The sequence below is a fragment of the Siniperca chuatsi genome, linkage group LG15 (genome assembly GCF_020085105.1).
Source record: "Siniperca chuatsi isolate FFG_IHB_CAS linkage group LG15, ASM2008510v1, whole genome shotgun sequence".
NCBI classification, from domain to species: domain Eukaryota; kingdom Metazoa; phylum Chordata; class Actinopteri; order Centrarchiformes; family Sinipercidae; genus Siniperca; species Siniperca chuatsi.
This window is the reverse complement of record NC_058056.1, coordinates 76107-93496: the sequence shown is the minus strand read 5'-3', so window position 1 is coordinate 93496 and position 17390 is coordinate 76107. Positions and strand designations below refer to the sequence as shown.

General features: G+C 41.7%; 11 non-coding genes across 11 annotated transcripts; all 11 read left to right on the top strand.

Moving 5' to 3' along the window:
• The first annotated feature begins 6517 nt into the window (after nt 1–6517).
• LOC122862481 lies at nt 6518–6658 on the top strand. The gene has a single exon (XR_006374717.1). It is a non-coding gene; the product is annotated as a U4 spliceosomal RNA (small nuclear RNA).
• A 780-nt stretch (nt 6659–7438) lies between these two features.
• LOC122862503 lies at nt 7439–7579 on the top strand. Its single transcript, XR_006374738.1, has one exon. It is a non-coding gene; the product is annotated as a U4 spliceosomal RNA (small nuclear RNA).
• Nucleotides 7580–8453: 874 nt separating this feature from the next.
• On the top strand, nt 8454–8594 carry LOC122862480. The gene has a single exon (XR_006374716.1). It is a non-coding gene; the product is annotated as a U4 spliceosomal RNA (small nuclear RNA).
• An 875-nt stretch (nt 8595–9469) lies between these two features.
• LOC122862479 lies at nt 9470–9610 on the top strand. Its single transcript, XR_006374715.1, has one exon. It is a non-coding gene; the product is annotated as a U4 spliceosomal RNA (small nuclear RNA).
• Nucleotides 9611–10485: 875 nt separating this feature from the next.
• LOC122862477 lies at nt 10486–10626 on the top strand. The gene has a single exon (XR_006374713.1). It is a non-coding gene; the product is annotated as a U4 spliceosomal RNA (small nuclear RNA).
• Nucleotides 10627–11501: 875 nt separating this feature from the next.
• On the top strand, nt 11502–11642 carry LOC122862476. Its single transcript, XR_006374712.1, has one exon. It is a non-coding gene; the product is annotated as a U4 spliceosomal RNA (small nuclear RNA).
• An 875-nt stretch (nt 11643–12517) lies between these two features.
• On the top strand, nt 12518–12658 carry LOC122862496. The gene has a single exon (XR_006374732.1). It is a non-coding gene; the product is annotated as a U4 spliceosomal RNA (small nuclear RNA).
• An 872-nt stretch (nt 12659–13530) lies between these two features.
• Nucleotides 13531–13671, top strand: LOC122862475. Its single transcript, XR_006374711.1, has one exon. It is a non-coding gene; the product is annotated as a U4 spliceosomal RNA (small nuclear RNA).
• An 874-nt stretch (nt 13672–14545) lies between these two features.
• Nucleotides 14546–14686, top strand: LOC122862474. The gene has a single exon (XR_006374710.1). It is a non-coding gene; the product is annotated as a U4 spliceosomal RNA (small nuclear RNA).
• Nucleotides 14687–15562: 876 nt separating this feature from the next.
• LOC122862473 lies at nt 15563–15703 on the top strand. Its single transcript, XR_006374709.1, has one exon. It is a non-coding gene; the product is annotated as a U4 spliceosomal RNA (small nuclear RNA).
• Nucleotides 15704–16578: 875 nt separating this feature from the next.
• LOC122862581 lies at nt 16579–16719 on the top strand. Its single transcript, XR_006374811.1, has one exon. It is a non-coding gene; the product is annotated as a U4 spliceosomal RNA (small nuclear RNA).
• The last annotated feature ends 671 nt before the right edge of the window (nt 16720–17390 follow it).

Sequence of the window (17390 nt, the reverse complement as noted above, 5' to 3'; positions counted from 1 at the left end):
GTGAAGGTTCATAAGGGATTACAAGGTCTAAAATATAGTCTGGAGCAAGGCCATAAAGAGCCTTAAAAGTAATCAGCAAGATCTTAAAATCAATCCTAAAACAAACAGGGAGCCAATGTAAAGAGGCTAAAACAGATGTGATGTGGTCGTACTTCTTGGTCCTGGTTAACAGCCTAGCAGCTGAGTTTTGTACAGTCTGCCGTCTCAAAGTTTTTTGTTTTTTTCAAAGTTTTTTGATTAAGACAAGTGAACAGGCTGTTACAATAATCGAGGCGTGAGGAGATAAAAGCATGTACAACAGTTTCTGCATTACTAAGATTTTGCAATGTTTCTGAGGTGATAAAATCATGATTGGACAAGCTTAGTGATATGTTGCTCAAAACATAAATTGCTATCAAACCAACACACCACACACCAAGATTTCTTGCAACAAGCTTGATATGTTGTGACAGGTAACCAGTAGATGGCAGTATTTGTTTAGCGATGTGTTGGGGCCCAATAACAAGGATTTCAGTTTTATTTGAGTTGAGCTGAAGAGAATTTATCGACATCCAGTTTTTTATGTCAGACAGGCAGTCCTGCAGAGAACTCAGCATACTAGGGTCAGTGGGCTTGACAGGGAGGTACAACTGTGTGTCATCTGCATAACAATGAAAAGAAATACCTTGTCTGTGGATAACATCACCCAAACGAAGCATGTATAAGGATAACAGTATTGGTCCCAGAATTTAACCTTGAGGGACACTGTACTTGATATGGGAAAAGGATGACATGAAGTTATTAATGCTGACACAGAATTTCCTAATGGACAGGTAAGATGAGAACCAGTCTAGTGCAGTGCCAGATATGCCCACCCAGTGCCTCAGTCTATCTAAAAGAATGCCAGGAAAGGAGGAAAGTCCTGCGTATCCAGGATATCGAACCTGTTGGCCAGCGGGAGGTCCCGATGTGAAGGAGGAGGAGGCAGGCGCTTTGCACCATGTCTGTCCTTGCAGGCTACAGTCCAGTGCTCTGGTTGACGTGGAGTCGAACTCACTGGAGCCTTCTCACTACCCCCGCCAACGAGCGACTGTGTATCCATTGGGACTCGGCAAGGAGTAGAAATGGCAATTGCTTTGGGCTTTGCACCAATGAGGAGCTACAGATCTTCAGGCTTAGCTGAAACGGCTTCATGCTCCGGGCCGCCAGTGATGATGGAGCCGTGCCACGGAAGAGTGGGATCATTGTCCAATGCTGGAGTAGAGCAGTCAGGGGAGTGAGAAGGGATGGTCGCATTCCAGCTTGCGCAGCCAGAGGAGCTGAGGACTGCAAGGTGTTTTGCCTGGGCCGAGGTGACAGTGGACAACTACAGGATGAGCTTGTCTTTTTCTCTGAGCTCGGCTTCCAGACAGGTGATACTTTTCTTCAGCTTTGAGATGGTAAGGTGACAAGATCCACACTCAGCCATCAGGCTTGCAGTTAGTCTGTGAGAGTGCTCAAAGCTTAAAATCCACAGTAAAGTCCATAAAAGTGCTAAAGAGCTTAAAATCCTTAGTAAAAGCGACCTGTTAGCCTAGCCGCTAAAAACAAACCTAGCTGAGCTAGCAGCAGTGGAGGCAGTCCAGTAAACCACGTCGAGTTAACAGCCAGCTTAAAATCACTTAAGATCCATACGTCCGATGACTTTTACCAAGTTAAAACATATAGGTAAAACAATGGCCAGGAAAACAGTGTAGCGTAGAAAACTTGGCTTAAAGACTCGATAAAATGTCAATTTATGAAGGTTTAAGACGAAGCTTCTAGCGAAGCTTCTGGCAGGTACACAAAAACGCCGACACATGCGCAGTCCCAGTCCTTTGAAGTTGTGGGTTTGATTAGATTGGATTCAACTTTATTGTCATTACACATGTACAAGTACAAGGCAACGAAATGCAGTTTAGGTATAACCAGAAGTGCAATAAGCAAGTGCAGGATGTAAAGTGTGTGGATAAATTCAGGATAGAGCAGTATTATGAAAATATTTTACAAGTGGTACTATGGACATTATATACAGAGTGAATTACTATAAACAGAAGTATACTAATGGATATGTACAATAATGAATTGGACTGGGCAGAACAGTAGTGCAATGAATATAAAGTAGTGCAATATATGGATATAGTTAACAGTGCAGTAGATTCAATTCAATTCAATTTTATTTATATAGCGCCAATTCATAACAGAAGTTATTTCATTGCACTTTTCCTATTGAGCAGGTCTAGACTGTACTCTTTAAATATTATTTACAGAGACCCAACAAATTCCACCATGAGCAAGCATTTGCAACAGTGGCAAGAAAAAACTTCCTTTAAGAGGCAGAAACCTTGGACAGAACCAGACTCAATGGTGGGTTGGCCATTCGCCACTGCTGTAGATGAGTTATTGCAGTATTCAGTACATAGTACTAGAGTGCAAATGATGCAGTATAGGAGTGCAAATGATGCAGTATATGTCTAAATAAATAGTCCGGTATTGCAAATGAACATGTGGTACATGTAGCAAAAACAATATCAATATAGCAGCATTTAAGTTAAGGTATATTAGGGGACAGTGGATTCAGCGGGGGGCAGAGTTCAGTAGGAAGACAGCTCTTGGAAAAATGCTGTTTCTCAGTCTGCTGGTCCTTGTCCGGAGGCACCTGAGGTGCCTGCCGGAAGGCAGGGGAGAAAACAGTCTCTGGGCGGGGTGAGAGGAGTCCTTAAGAATGCTGCGGGCTCGGCGCAGACAGCATTTCCTCTGGATGTCCTCAATGGCTGGAAATGGAGTCCCTGTGATGTGCTGGGCAGTTTTCCCCACCCGCTCCAGTGCCTTGCGCTCTGCAGCCGAGCTGTTCCCATACCAGACTGTGACACAGTTGGTTAGGATGCTCTCAACTGTGCAGCGATAGAAGTTCACCAGGATAGCTGAGGACAGTTGGTTCTTCTTCAGTGTCCTCAGGAAGAAGAGGCGCTGGTGAGCCTTCTTGACCAGGCAGGAGGTGTTGGTGGTCCAGGACAGGTTCTTCGAAATATGGGTCCCCAGGAACTTGAAGCTGGAGAAACGCTCAACGCTGTCTTGGAGGTGTTAAGGAGCAAGTTATTGTCTATGCACCATGTGGCCAGGTGCTGGACCTCCTCCCTGTAGGCAGTCTCATTGTTGGTGCTGATGAGAACAATCACCACAGTATCATCTGCAAACCTGATTATGGCGCCAGAGCCTTGCGCAGGCCTGCAGTCAAGTGTGAAGAGGGAGTAGGCTCAGCACACAGCCCTGTGGTACGCCACTGTTGAGTATGATGGTGGTGGAGCAGTTGTGGCCCGACCTAACATGCTGAGGTCTGTTTGTCAGGAAGTCCATAATCCAGTTGCAAGTGGAGGTGTTAATGCCCAGGTTTCCAAGTTTGGTGATTAACTTGGAAGGGATGACAGTGTTACAGAGCTGAAGTCAACAAACAACATTCATGCATACAGTGGTGTGAAAAAGTGTTTGCCCCCTTCCTGATTTCTTATTTTTTTGCATGTTTGTCACACTTAATTGTTTCAGATCATCAAACAAATTTAAATATTAGTTAAAGATTACACAAGTAAACACAAAATGCAGTTTATAAATGAAGGTTGTTGTTGTTATTATTAAGGGAAAACAAAATCCAAACCTACATGTCCCTGTGTGGAAAAAGTGATTGCCTAAACCTAATAACTGGTTGGGCCACCCTTAGCAGCAACAACTGCAATTAAGCGTTTGTGATAACTTGCAATGAGTCTTTTGTTGTCCACAGTGCTGTGGAGGAATTTTGGCCCACTCATCTTTGCAGAATTGTTGTAATTCAGCCACATTGGAGGGTTTTCGAGCATGAACTGCCTTTTTAAGGTCATGCCACAGCATCTCAATAGGTTTCAGGTCAGGACTTTGACTAGGCCACTCCAAAGTCTTCATTTTGTTCTTCTTCAGCCATTCAGAGGTGGACTTGCTGGTGTGTTTTGGATCATTGTTCTGCTGCAGAACCCAAATTCTCTTCAGCTTGAGGTCACGAACAGATTGCCAGACATTCTCCTTCAGGTTCCATTTATCACAGCAAGTCTTCCAGGTCCTGAGCAGCAAAACAGCCCCAGACCATCACACTACCACCACCATATTTTACTGTTGGTATGATGTTCTTTTTCTGAAATGTGGTGTTACTTTTACACCAGATGTAATGGGACACACACCTTCCAAAAAGTTCAACTTTTGTCTTGTCAGTCCACGGAATATTTTCCCAAAAGTCTTGGGGATCATCAAGAATGTTTTCTGGCAAAAATGAGACGAGCCTTAATGTTATTTTTGCTCAGCAGTGGTTTTCGTCTGCCATGCAGGCCATTTTTGCCCAGTCTCTTTCTTATGCTGGAGTCATGAACACTGACCTTAACTGAGGCAAGTAAGGCCTGCAGTTCTTTGGATGTTGTTGTGGGGTCTTTTGTGACCTCTTGGATGAGTCGTCGCTGCGCTCTTAGGGTACTTTTAGTTGGCCGGCCACTCCTGGGAAGGTTCACCACTGTTCCATGTTTTCGCCATTTGTGGATAATGGCTCTCACTGTGGTTCGCTAGAGTCCCAAAGCTTTAGAAATGGCTTTATAACCTTTTCCAGACTGATAGATCTCAATGACTTTCTTTCTCATTTGTTCCTGAATTTCTTTGGATCTCGGCATGATGTCTAGCTTTTGAAGATCTTTTGGTCTACTTCACTTTGTCAGGCAGGTCCTATTTAAATGATTTCTTGAACCAGAGGTTTGGCAGTAATAAGGCCTGGGTGAGACTAGAGAAACTGAACTCAGGTGTGATAAACGACAGTTAAGTTATGTTTTAACAGTTTTAAAAACTGTATTTTGTATTTTTATAGGAGTTGGTTTGAAGGAGGTGTCAAAGAAGCCATTTTTGTGAAAAAAGAAAACCCCTCTTTGAACAGAAATGGTGATCTGAGATTCAATCTGCCCAACGTTTACCACAGTGTATCAGCACCTTGGTCACGCCAATCATATGCTAATCAGGTACTTAACAGTGATGAGGGAGGTGCAGCCAGAAAACAATAGGCCTGATTACTGATTACTGGGCTTACATCATGGAAACAATTAGGTCAGTTTCAGGTGAAACTAGGCAGGGTAATCAGCAGATACTCAGGAAGACTCCTTCCTGAGGGCAGGGCTTAAGTAACACAGAGTAGCTTAAATTTCTGAGTTCCCGGACCATTTTTCACAATTGAGAATGACTTCCGGATGGGAGCCGAAACGTCTTGATTCTTAAAACAGTGTCCAGATGACTACGAGTGAAACCTTTTCTACGATTTTGTATTTACTTGTGTTATCTTTGACTAATATTTAAATTTGTTTGATGATCTGAAACATTTAAGTGTGACAAACATGCAAAAAAATAAGAAATCAGGAAGGGGGCAAGCACCTTTTCAAACCACTGTCCAAGTGTGTGAATATAGAGTGCAGTGCCATGGAGACTGCATCCTCTGTGCTCCTATTGCTGCGGTAGGCAAACTGGTATGGGTCCAGTGTGGATGGGAAGAAGTCCTTTAGGTTTGCCAGGACCAGCCGCTCAAAGCACTTCATAACAATGGATGTGAGGGCTACAGGGCAGGGGCTTAGCAAAGGTATACGAGCAGAGCAGGTTTTCTATTGTGTATGCTCAGTTGTTGCCTAATGCAGCTTTAATGATGAAAACACCTACGTTAACCTTCAGTATGTTTGACACTAAATACCTTTAGAATATAGAGCCACCTACTGCCCCCATGTTCCTGCTCAACACCCACTACTTGTTTTATTAGTAGTCTTATTATTATCATTATTATTTCTATTATAATTTTATTAATATTACCTCTACCAATACATTATTATTAGTTTAAAATTATATGTGGAATTTGCATTGTGCAACTGTATGCTCTCTCTCCCTCTCTCAACCCAACCGATAACGGCAACTGGCCGCCCACCCTGAGTCCGGTTCTGCCTGAGGTTTCTGCCTGTTAAAGGGAAGTTTTTCCTTGCCACTGTCGCCAAGTGGCAATGCCTGACTAATCATGTGCCCTTAAAGTACTGTACATCCAGTAAGGTTTGACATATGCATCACAAGTGCTGTGAGCGTTGTATCAGATCCAGGTTAAACTCATAGATGTTTTCAGTGTCCTTTGGAGGAGACAATTTCATAGTCTATGAAGATCTTGTGAGACGTGGTTATTGCTGGTTGAAGACTTAGACCAATATCCCCCTGGGTGACTTGGATAAAATGAACAGAATGGAAGCCCAGTTTAAATGACACTAGTAATTGTAATCCTGGCCTGGCGAACAATAATAGACTCATAAAGTAGATCATCCAGAGAGCCTAGGCTTTTCCCATACAGCCATGGATACAAATTCATGGAAAGAAGTGAGGTTTGTAGTCCATAAGCCAGAGAGGTGCAACATCAGTCCAGTAAGGTTTCAGAAATGCACCACATGTGCTGTGAGTGTTGTATCAGATCCAGTTTTAACTCGTAGTTGTATTCATTATCCTTTCGCAGAGGCAATTTCATAGTCTATGAAGTGTATCTGAGACGTGATTATTGCTGGTTGAAAACTTAACCCAATATCCCGCCTGGATGACTTGAAATACAGTCAGCTGTGGCAATTTTTGTTGGTCTTTCAGGAGACTTTACACTGTGTATTAATAGAAAATCCAAGAACAAGAAGCAATGTTTATGCCGTTCTTGTTCTCATAACTAGGGTTTGACAATGCTTGGCCAATTGTTGTTGTAATATGTAAAGATCAAGACTATTCAGCATGTCTTTGAGTTGTTTGGCAAAAATGAGAATCATTTCACCCCAGTTTAAACGACACTTACAATTGTAGTTCTCGTCTGGCTAACTAAAAATCGACTCAAAAAGTAGGTCATCCAGAGAGCCTAGGCTTTTCCCATCCAGCCATGGCTACAATTTCATGCAAAAAGGCGGGGTTTGTAGTCAATGAGCCAGTCAGGTGCGACAACAGTCCAGTAAGGTTTCAGAAATGCGCCACCTGTGCTGTGAGTGTTGGATCAGATCCAGTTTTAACTCGTAGCTGCGATCGGCATCCTTCCTGGAGGCAATACAGGAAGGTTCTCTGAGATGTCATTATTGTTGATTGAAAAGATAACCCAGTATCTCTCCTGGAGAACAATTTGCATATATGGAAAATTCTCAATGAATTGACAGTGTTTAGCCAGTTCCTGTACTAATACGTAAAGATCAAGCTTTTTAGGCTTGCTTTCAATTGTCTGTCTAAAATGAAAAGCATGGAAGCCCATTTTCAACGACTCTAACAATTGTAATCCTGGCCTGGCTAACTATAGTAGAATCATTGTGCAACATCAGTCCAGTAAGGTTTCAGAAATGCACCACATGTGCTGTGAGTGTTGTATCAGATCCAGTTTTAACTCGTAGTTGTATTCATTATCCTTTCACAGAGGCAATTTCATAGTCTATGAAGTGTATCTGAGACGTGATTATTGCTGGTTGAAAACTTAACCCAATATCCCGCCTGGATGACTTGAAATACAGTCAGCTGTGGCAATTTTTGTTGGTCTTTCAGGAGACTTTACACTGTGTATTAATAGAAAATCCAAGAACAAGAAGCAATGTTTATGCCGTTCTTGTTCTCATAACTAGGGTTTGACAATGCTTGGCCAATTGTTGTTGTAATACGTAAAGATCAAGACTTTTCAGCATGTCTTTGAGTTGTTTGGCAAAAATGAGAATCATTTCACCCCAGTTTAAACGACACTTACAATTGTAGTTCTCGTCTGGCCAACTAAAAATCGACTCAAAAAGTAGGTCATCCAGAGAGCCTAGGCTTTTCCCATCCAGCCACGGCTACAATTTCATGCAAAAAGGCGGGGTTTGTAGTCAATGAGCCAGTCAGGTGCGACAACAGTCCAGTAAGGTTTCAGAAATGCGCCACCTGTGCTGTGAGTGTTGGATCAGATCCAGTTTTAACTCGTAGCTGCGATCGGCATCCTTCCTGGAGGCAATACAGGAAGGTTCTCTGAGATGTCATTATTGTTGATTGAAAAGATAACCCAGTATCTCTCCTGGAGAACAATTTGCATGTATGGAAAATTCTCAATGAATTGACAGTGTTTAGCCTGTTCTTGTACTAATACGTAAAGATCGAGCTTTTTAGGCTTGCTTTCAATTGCCTGTCTAAAATGAAAAGCATGGAAGCCCATTTTCAACGACACTAACAATTGTAATCCTGGCCTGGCTAACTAAAGTAGACTCATAAAGTAGGTTATCCAGAGAGCTTAGGTTTTCCCCATCCAGCCATGGCTACAATTTCATGCAAAAGGCTGGGTTTGTAGTCAATGAGCCAATCATTGTGCAACATCAGTCCAGTAAGGTTTCAGAAATGCACCACATGTGCTGTGAGTGTTGTATCAGATCCAGTTTTAACTCGTAGTTGTATTCATTATCCTTTCGCAGAGGCAATTTCATAGTCTATGAAGTGTATCTGAGACGTGATTATTGCTGGTTGAAAACTTAACCCAATATCCCGCCTGGATGACTTGAAATACAGTCAGCTGTGGCAATTTTTGTTGGTCTTTCAGGAGACTTTACACTGTGTATTAATAGAAAATCCAAGAACAAGAAGCAATGTTTATGCCGTTCTTGTTCTCATAACTAGGGTTTGACAATGCTTGGCCAATTGTTGTTGTAATACGTAAAGATCAAGACTTTTCAGCATGTCTTTGAGTTGTTTGGCAAAAATGAGAATCATTTCACCCCAGTTTAAACGACACTTACAATTGTAGTTCTCGTCTGGCCAACTAAAAATCGACTCAAAAAGTAGGTCATCCAGAGAGCCTAGGCTTTTCCCATCCAGCCACGGCTACAATTTCATGCAAAAAGGCGGGGTTTGTAGTCAATGAGCCAGTCAGGTGCGACAACAGTCCAGTAAGGTTTCAGAAATGCGCCACCTGTGCTGTGAGTGTTGGATCAGATCCAGTTTTAACTCGTAGCTGCGATCGGCATCCTTCCTGGAGGCAATACAGGAAGGTTCTCTGAGATGTCATTATTGTTGATTGAAAAGATAACCCAGTATCTCTCCTGGAGAACAATTTGCATATATGGAAAATTCTCAATGAATTGACAGTGTTTAGCCAGTTCTTGTACTAATACGTAAAGATCGAGCTTTTTAGGCTTGCTTTCAATTGCCTGTCTAAAATGAAAAGCATGGAAGCCCATTTTCAACGACACTAACAATTGTAATCCTGGCCTGGCTAACTAAAGTAGACTCATAAAGTAGGTTATCCAGAGAGCTTAGGTTTTCCCCATCCAGCCATGGCTACAATTTCATGCAAAAAGGCGGGGTTTGTAGTCAATGAGCCAATCATTGTGCAACATCAGTCCAGTAAGGTTTCAGAAATGCACCACATGTGCTGTGAGTGTTGTATCAGATCCAGTTTTAACTCGTAGTTGTATTCATTATCCTTTCGCAGAGGCAATTTCATAGTCTATGAAGTGTATCTGAGACGTGATTATTGCTGGTTGAAAACTTAACCCAATATCCCGCCTGGATGACTTGAAATACAGTCAGCTGTGGCAATTTTTGTTGGTCTTTCAGGAGACTTTACACTGTGTATTAATAGAAAATCCAAGAACAAGAAGCAATGTTTATGCCGTTCTTGTTCTCACAACTAGGGTTTGACAATGCTTGGCCAATTGTTGTTGTAATACGTAAAGATCAAGACTTTTCAGCATGTCTTTGAGTTGTTTGGCAAAAATGAGAATCATTTCACCCCAGTTTAAACGACACTTACAATTGTAGTTCTCGTCTGGCCAACTAAAAATCGACTCAAAAAGTAGGTCATCCAGAGAGCCTAGGCTTTTCCCATCCAGCCACGGCTACAATTTCATGCAAAAAGGCGGGGTTTGTAGTCAATGAGCCAGTCAGGTGCGACAACAGTCCAGTAAGGTTTCAGAAATGCGCCACCTGTGCTGTGAGTGTTGGATCAGATCCAGTTTTAACTCGTAGCTGCGATCGGCATCCTTCCTGGAGGCAATACAGGAAGGTTCTCTGAGATGTCATTATTGTTGATTGAAAAGATAACCCAGTATCTCTCCTGGAGAACAATTTGCATATATGGAAAATTCTCAATGAATTGACAGTGTTTAGCCAGTTCTTGTACTAATACGTAAAGATCGAGCTTTTTAGGCTTGCTTTCAATTGCCTGTCTAAAATGAAAAGCATGGAAGCCCATTTTCAACGACACTAACAATTGTAATCCTGGCCTGGCTAACTAAAGTAGACTCATAAAGTAGGTTATCCAGAGAGCTTAGGTTTTCCCCATCCAGCCATGGCTACAATTTCATGCAAAAAGGCGGGGTTTGTAGTCAATGAGCCAATCATTGTGCAACATCAGTCCAGTAAGGTTTCAGAAATGCACCACATGTGCTGTGAGTGTTGTATCAGATCCAGTTTTAACTCGTAGTTGTATTCATTATCCTTTCGCAGAGGCAATTTCATAGTCTATGAAGTGTATCTGAGACGTGATTATTGCTGGTTGAAAACTTAACCCAATATCCCGCCTGGATGACTTGAAATACAGTCAGCTGTGGCAATTTTTGTTGGTCTTTCAGGAGACTTTACACTGTGTATTAATAGAAAATCCAAGAACAAGAAGCAATGTTTATGCCGTTCTTGTTCTCATAACTAGGGTTTGACAATGCTTGGCCAATTGTTGTTGTAATACGTAAAGATCAAGACTTTTCAGCATGTCTTTGAGTTGTTTGGCAAAAATGAGAATCATTTCACCCCAGTTTAAACGACACTTACAATTGTAGTTCTCGTCTGGCCAACTAAAAATCGACTCAAAAAGTAGGTCATCCAGAGAGCCTAGGCTTTTCCCATCCAGCCACGGCTACAATTTCATGCAAAAAGGCGGGGTTTGTAGTCAATGAGCCAGTCAGGTGCGACAACAGTCCAGTAAGGTTTCAGAAATGCGCCACCTGTGCTGTGAGTGTTGGATCAGATCCAGTTTTAACTCGTAGCTGCGATCGGCATCCTTCCTGGAGGCAATACAGGAAGGTTCTCTGAGATGTCATTATTGTTGATTGAAAAGATAACCCAGTATCTCTCCTGGAGAACAATTTGCATATATGGAAAATTCTCAATGAATTGACAGTGTTTAGCCAGTTCTTGTACTAATACGTAAAGATCGAGCTTTTTAGGCTTGCTTTCAATTGCCTGTCTAAAATGAAAAGCATGGAAGCCCATTTTCAACGACACTAACAATTGTAATCCTGGCCTGGCTAACTAAAGTAGACTCATAAAGTAGGTTATCCAGAGAGCTTAGGTTTTCCCCATCCAGCCATGGCTACAATTTCATGCAAAAAGGCGGGGTTTGTAGTCAATGAGCCAATCATTGTGCAACATCAGTCCAGTAAGGTTTCAGAAATGCACCACATGTGCTGTGAGTGTTGTATCAGATCCAGTTTTAACTCGTAGTTGTATTCATTATCCTTTCGCAGAGGCAATTTCATAGTCTATGAAGTGTATCTGAGACGTGATTATTGCTGGTTGAAAACTTAACCCAATATCCCGCCTGGATGACTTGAAATACAGTCAGCTGTGGCAATTTTTGTTGGTCTTTCAGGAGACTTTACACTGTGTATTAATAGAAAATCCAAGAACAAGAAGCAATGTTTATGCCGTTCTTGTTCTCACAACTAGGGTTTGACAATGCTTGGCCAATTGTTGTTGTAATACGTAAAGATCAAGACTTTTCAGCATGTCTTTGAGTTGTTTGGCAAAAATGAGAATCATTTCACCCCAGTTTAAACGACACTTACAATTGTAGTTCTCGTCTGGCTAACTAAAAATCGACTCAAAAAGTAGGTCATCCAGAGAGCCTAGGCTTTTCCCATCCAGCCATGGCTACAATTTCATGCAAAAAGGCGGGGTTTGTAGTCAATGAGCCAGTCAGGTGCGACAACAGTCCAGTAAGGTTTCAGAAATGCGCCACCTGTGCTGTGAGTGTTGGATCAGATCCAGTTTTAACTCGTAGCTGCGATCGGCATCCTTCCTGGAGGCAATACAGGAAGGTTCTCTGAGATGTCATTATTGTTGATTGAAAAGATAACCCAGTATCTCTCCTGGAGAACAATTTGCATATATGGAAAATTCTCAATGAATTGACAGTGTTTAGCCAGTTCTTGTACTAATACGTAAAGATCGAGCTTTTTAGGCTTGCTTTCAATTGCCTGTCTAAAATGAAAAGCATGGAAGCCCATTTTCAACGACACTAACAATTGTAATCCTGGCCTGGCTAACTAAAGTAGACTCATAAAGTAGGTTATCCAGAGAGCTTAGGTTTTCCCCATCCAGCCATGGCTACAATTTCATGCAAAAAGGCGGGGTTTGTAGTCAATGAGCCAATCATTGTGCAACATCAGTCCAGTAAGGTTTCAGAAATGCACCACATGTGCTGTGAGTGTTGTATCAGATCCAGTTTTAACTCGTAGTTGTATTCATTATCCGTTCGCAGAGGCAATTTCATAGTCTATGAAGTGTATCTGAGACGTGATTATTGCTGGTTGAAAACTTAACCCAATATCCCGCCTGGATGACTTGAAATACAGTCAGCTGTGGCAATTTTTGTTGGTCTTTCAGGAGACTTTACACTGTGTATTAATAGAAAATCCAAGAACAAGAAGCAATGTTTATGCCGTTCTTGTTCTCATAACTAGGGTTTGACAATGCTTGGCCAATTGTTGTTGTAATACGTAAAGATCAAGACTTTTCAGCATGTCTTTGAGTTGTTTGGCAAAAATGAGAATCATTTCACCCCAGTTTAAACGACACTTACAATTGTAGTTCTCGTCTGGCCAACTAAAAATCGACTCAAAAAGTAGGTCATCCAGAGAGCCTAGGCTTTTCCCATCCAGCCATGGCTACAATTTCATGCAAAAAGCGGGGTTTGTAGTCAATGAGCCAGTCAGGTGCGACAACAGTCCAGTAAGGTTTCAGAAATGCGCCACCTGTGCTGTGAGTGTTGGATCAGATCCAGTTTTAACTCGTAGCTGCGATCGGCATCCTTCCTGGAGGCAATACAGGAAGGTTCTCTGAGATGTCATTATTGTTGATTGAAAAGATAACCCAGTATCTCTCCTGGAGAACAATTTGCATGTATGGAAAATTCTCAATGAATTGACAGTGTTTAGCCAGTTCTTGTACTAATACGTAAAGATCGAGCTTTTAGGCTTGCTTTCAATTGCCTGTCTAAAATGAAAAGCATGGAAGCCCATTTTCAACGACACTAACAATTGTAATCCTGGCCTGGCTAACTAAAGTAGACTCATAAAGTAGGTTATCCAGAGAGCTTAGGTTTTCCCCATCCAGCCATGGCTACAATTTCATGCAAAAGGCGGGGTTTGTAGTCAATGAGCCAATCATTGTGCAACATCAGTCCAGTAAGGTTTCAGAAATGCACCACATGTGCTGTGAGTGTTGTATCAGATCCAGTTTTAACTCGTAGTTGTATTCATTATCCTTTCGCAGAGGCAATTTCATAGTCTATGAAGTGTATCTGAGACGTGATTATTGCTGGTTGAAAACTTAACCCAATATCCCGCCTGGATGACTTGAAATACAGTCAGCTGTGGCAATTTTTGTTGGTCTTTCAGGAGACTTTACACTGTGTATTAATAGAAAATCCAAGAACAAGAAGCAATGTTTATGCCATTCTTGTTCTCATAACTAGGGTTTGACAATGCTTGGCCAATTGTTGTTGTAATACGTAAAGATCAAGACTTTTCAGCATGTCTTTGAGTTGTTTGGCAAAAATGAGAATCATTTCACCCCAGTTTAAACGACACTTACAATTGTAGTTCTCGTCTGGCTAACTAAAAATCGACTCAAAAGTAGGTCATCCAGAGAGCCTAGGCTTTTCCCATCCAGCCACGGCTACAATTTCATGCAAAAAGGCGGGGTTTGTAGTCAATGAGCCAGTCAGGTGCGACAACAGTCCAGTAAGGTTTCAGAAATGCGCCACCTGTGCTGTGAGTGTTGGATCAGATCCAGTTTTAACTCGTAGCTGCGATCGGCATCCTTCCTGGAGGCAATACAGGAAGGTTCTCTGAGATGTCATTATTGTTGATTGAAAAGATAACCCAGTATCTCTCCTGGAGAACAATTTGCATATATGGAAAATTCTCAATGAATTGACAGTGTTTAGCCAGTTCTTGTACTAATACGTAAAGATCGAGCTTTTTAGGCTTGCTTTCAATTGCCTGTCTAAAATGAAAAGCATGGAAGCCCATTTTCAACGACACTAACAATTGTAATCCTGGCCTGGCTAACTAAAGTAGACTCATAAAGTAGGTTATCCAGAGAGCTTAGGTTTTCCCCATCCAGCCATGGCTACAATTTCATGCAAAAAGGCGGGGTTTGTAGTCAATGAGCCAATCATTGTGCAACATCAGTCCAGTAAGGTTTCAGAAATGCACCACATGTGCTGTGAGTGTTGTATCAGATCCAGTTTTAACTCGTAGTTGTATTCATTATCCTTTCGCAGAGGCAATTTCATAGTCTATGAAGTGTATCTGAGACGTGATTATTGCTGGTTGAAAACTTAACCCAATATCCCGCCTGGATGACTTGAAATACAGTCAGCTGTGGCAATTTTTGTTGGTCTTTCAGGAGACTTTACACTGTGTATTAATAGAAAATCCAAGAACAAGAAGCAATGTTTATGCCGTTCTTGTTCTCATAACTAGGGTTTGACAATGCTTGGCCAATTGTTGTTGTAATACGTAAAGATCAAGACTTTTCAGCATGTCTTTGAGTTGTTTGGCAAAAATGAGAATCATTTCACCCCAGTTTAAACGACACTTACAATTGTAGTTCTCGTCTGGCCAACTAAAAATCGACTCAAAAAGTAGGTCATCCAGAGAGCCTAGGCTTTTCCCATCCAGCCATGGCTACAATTTCATGCAAAAAGGCGGGGTTTGTAGTCAATGAGCCAGTCAGGTGCGACAACAGTCCAGTAAGGTTTCAGAAATGCGCCACCTGTGCTGTGAGTGTTGGATCAGATCCAGTTTTAACTCGTAGCTGCGATCGGCATCCTTCCTGGAGGCAATACAGGAAGGTTCTCTGAGATGTCATTATTGTTGATTGAAAAGATAACCCAGTATCTCTCCTGGAGAACAATTTGCATATATGGAAAATTCTCAATGAATTGACAGTGTTTAGCCAGTTCTTGTACTAATACGTAAAGATCGAGCTTTTTAGGCTTGCTTTCAATTGCCTGTCTAAAATGAAAAGCATGGAAGCCCATTTTCAACGACACTAACAATTGTAATCCTGGCCTGGCTAACTAAAGTAGACTCATAAAGTAGGTTATCCAGAGAGCTTAGGTTTTCCCCATCCAGCCATGGCTACAATTTCCATGCAAAAAGGCGGGGTTTGTAGTCAATGAGCCAATCATTGTGCAACATCAGTCCAGTAAGGTTTCAGAAATGCACCACATGTGCTGTGAGTGTTGTATCAGATCCAGTTTTAACTCGTAGTTGTATTCATTATCCTTTCGCAGAGGCAATTTCATAGTCTATGAAGTGTATCTGAGACGTGATTATTGCTGGTTGAAAACTTAACCCAATATCCCGCCTGGATGACTTGAAATACAGTCAGCTGTGGCAATTTTTGTTGGTCTTTCAGGAGACTTTACACTGTGTATTAATAGAAAATCCAAGAACAAGAAGCAATGTTTATGCCGTTCTTGTTCTCACAACTAGGGTTTGACAATGCTTGGCCAATTGTTGTTGTAATACGTAAAGATCAAGACTTTTCAGCATGTCTTTGAGTTGTTTGGCAAAAATGAGAATCATTTCACCCCAGTTTAAACGACACTTACAATTGTAGTTCTCGTCTGGCCAACTAAAAATCGACTCAAAAAGTAGGTCATCCAGAGAGCCTAGGCTTTTCCCATCCAGCCATGGCTACAATTTCATGCAAAAAGGCGGGGTTTGTAGTCAATGAGCCAGTCAGGTGCGACAACAGTCCAGTAAGGTTTCAGAAATGCGCCACCTGTGCTGTGAGTGTTGGATCAGATCCAGTTTTAACTCGTAGCTGCGATCGGCATCCTTCCTGGAGGCAATACAGGAAGGTTCTCTGAGATGTCATTATTGTTGATTGAAAAGATAACCCAGTATCTCTCCTGGAGAACAATTTGCATATATGGAAAATTCTCAATGAATTGACAGTGTTTAGCCAGTTCTTGTACTAATACGTAAAGATCGAGCTTTTTAGGCTTGCTTTCAATTGCCTGTCTAAAATGAAAAGCATGGAAGCCCATTTTCAACGACACTAACAATTGTAATCCTGGCCTGGCTAACTAAAGTAGACTCATAAAGTAGGTTATCCAGAGAGCTTAGGTTTTCCCCATCCAGCCATGGCTACAATTTCATGCAAAAAGGCGGGGTTTGTAGTCAATGAGCCAATCATTGTGCAACATCAGTCCAGTAAGGTTTCAGAAATGCACCACATGTGCTGTGAGTGTTGTATCAGATCCAGTTTTAACTCGTAGTTGTATTCATTATCCTTTCGCAGAGGCAATTTCATAGTCTATGAAGTGTATCTGAGACGTGATTATTGCTGGTTGAAAACTTAACCCAATATCCCGCCTGGATGACTTGAAATACAGTCAGCTGTGGCAATTTTTGTTGGTCTTTCAGGAGACTTTACACTGTGTATTAATAGAAAATCCAAGAACAAGAAGCAATGTTTATGCCGTTCTTGTTCTCATAACTAGGGTTTGACAATGCTTGGCCAATTGTTGTTGTAATACGTAAAGATCAAGACTTTTCAGCATGTCTTTGAGTTGTTTGGCAAAAATGAGAATCATTTCACCCCAGTTTAAACGACACTTACAATTGTAGTTCTCGTCTGGCCAACTAAAAATCGACTCAAAAAGTAGGTCATCCAGAGAGCCTAGGCTTTTCCCATCCAGCCACGGCTACAATTTCATGCAAAAAGGCGGGGTTTGTAGTCAATGAGCCAGTCAGGTGCGACAACAGTCCAGTAAGGTTTCAGAAATGCGCCACCTGTGCTGTGAGTGTTGGATCAGATCCAGTTTTAACTCGTAGCTGCGATCGGCATCCTTCCTGGAGGCAATACAGGAAGGTTCTCTGAGATGTCATTATTGTTGATTGAAAAGATAACCCAGTATCTCTCCTGGAGAACAATTTGCATATATGGAAAATTCTCAATGAATTGACAGTGTTTAGCCAGTTCTTGTACTAATACGTAAAGATCGAGCTTTTAGGCTTGCTTTCAATTGCCTGTCTAAAATGAAAAGCATGGAAGCCCATTTTCAACGACACTAACAATTGTAATCCTGGCCTGGCTAA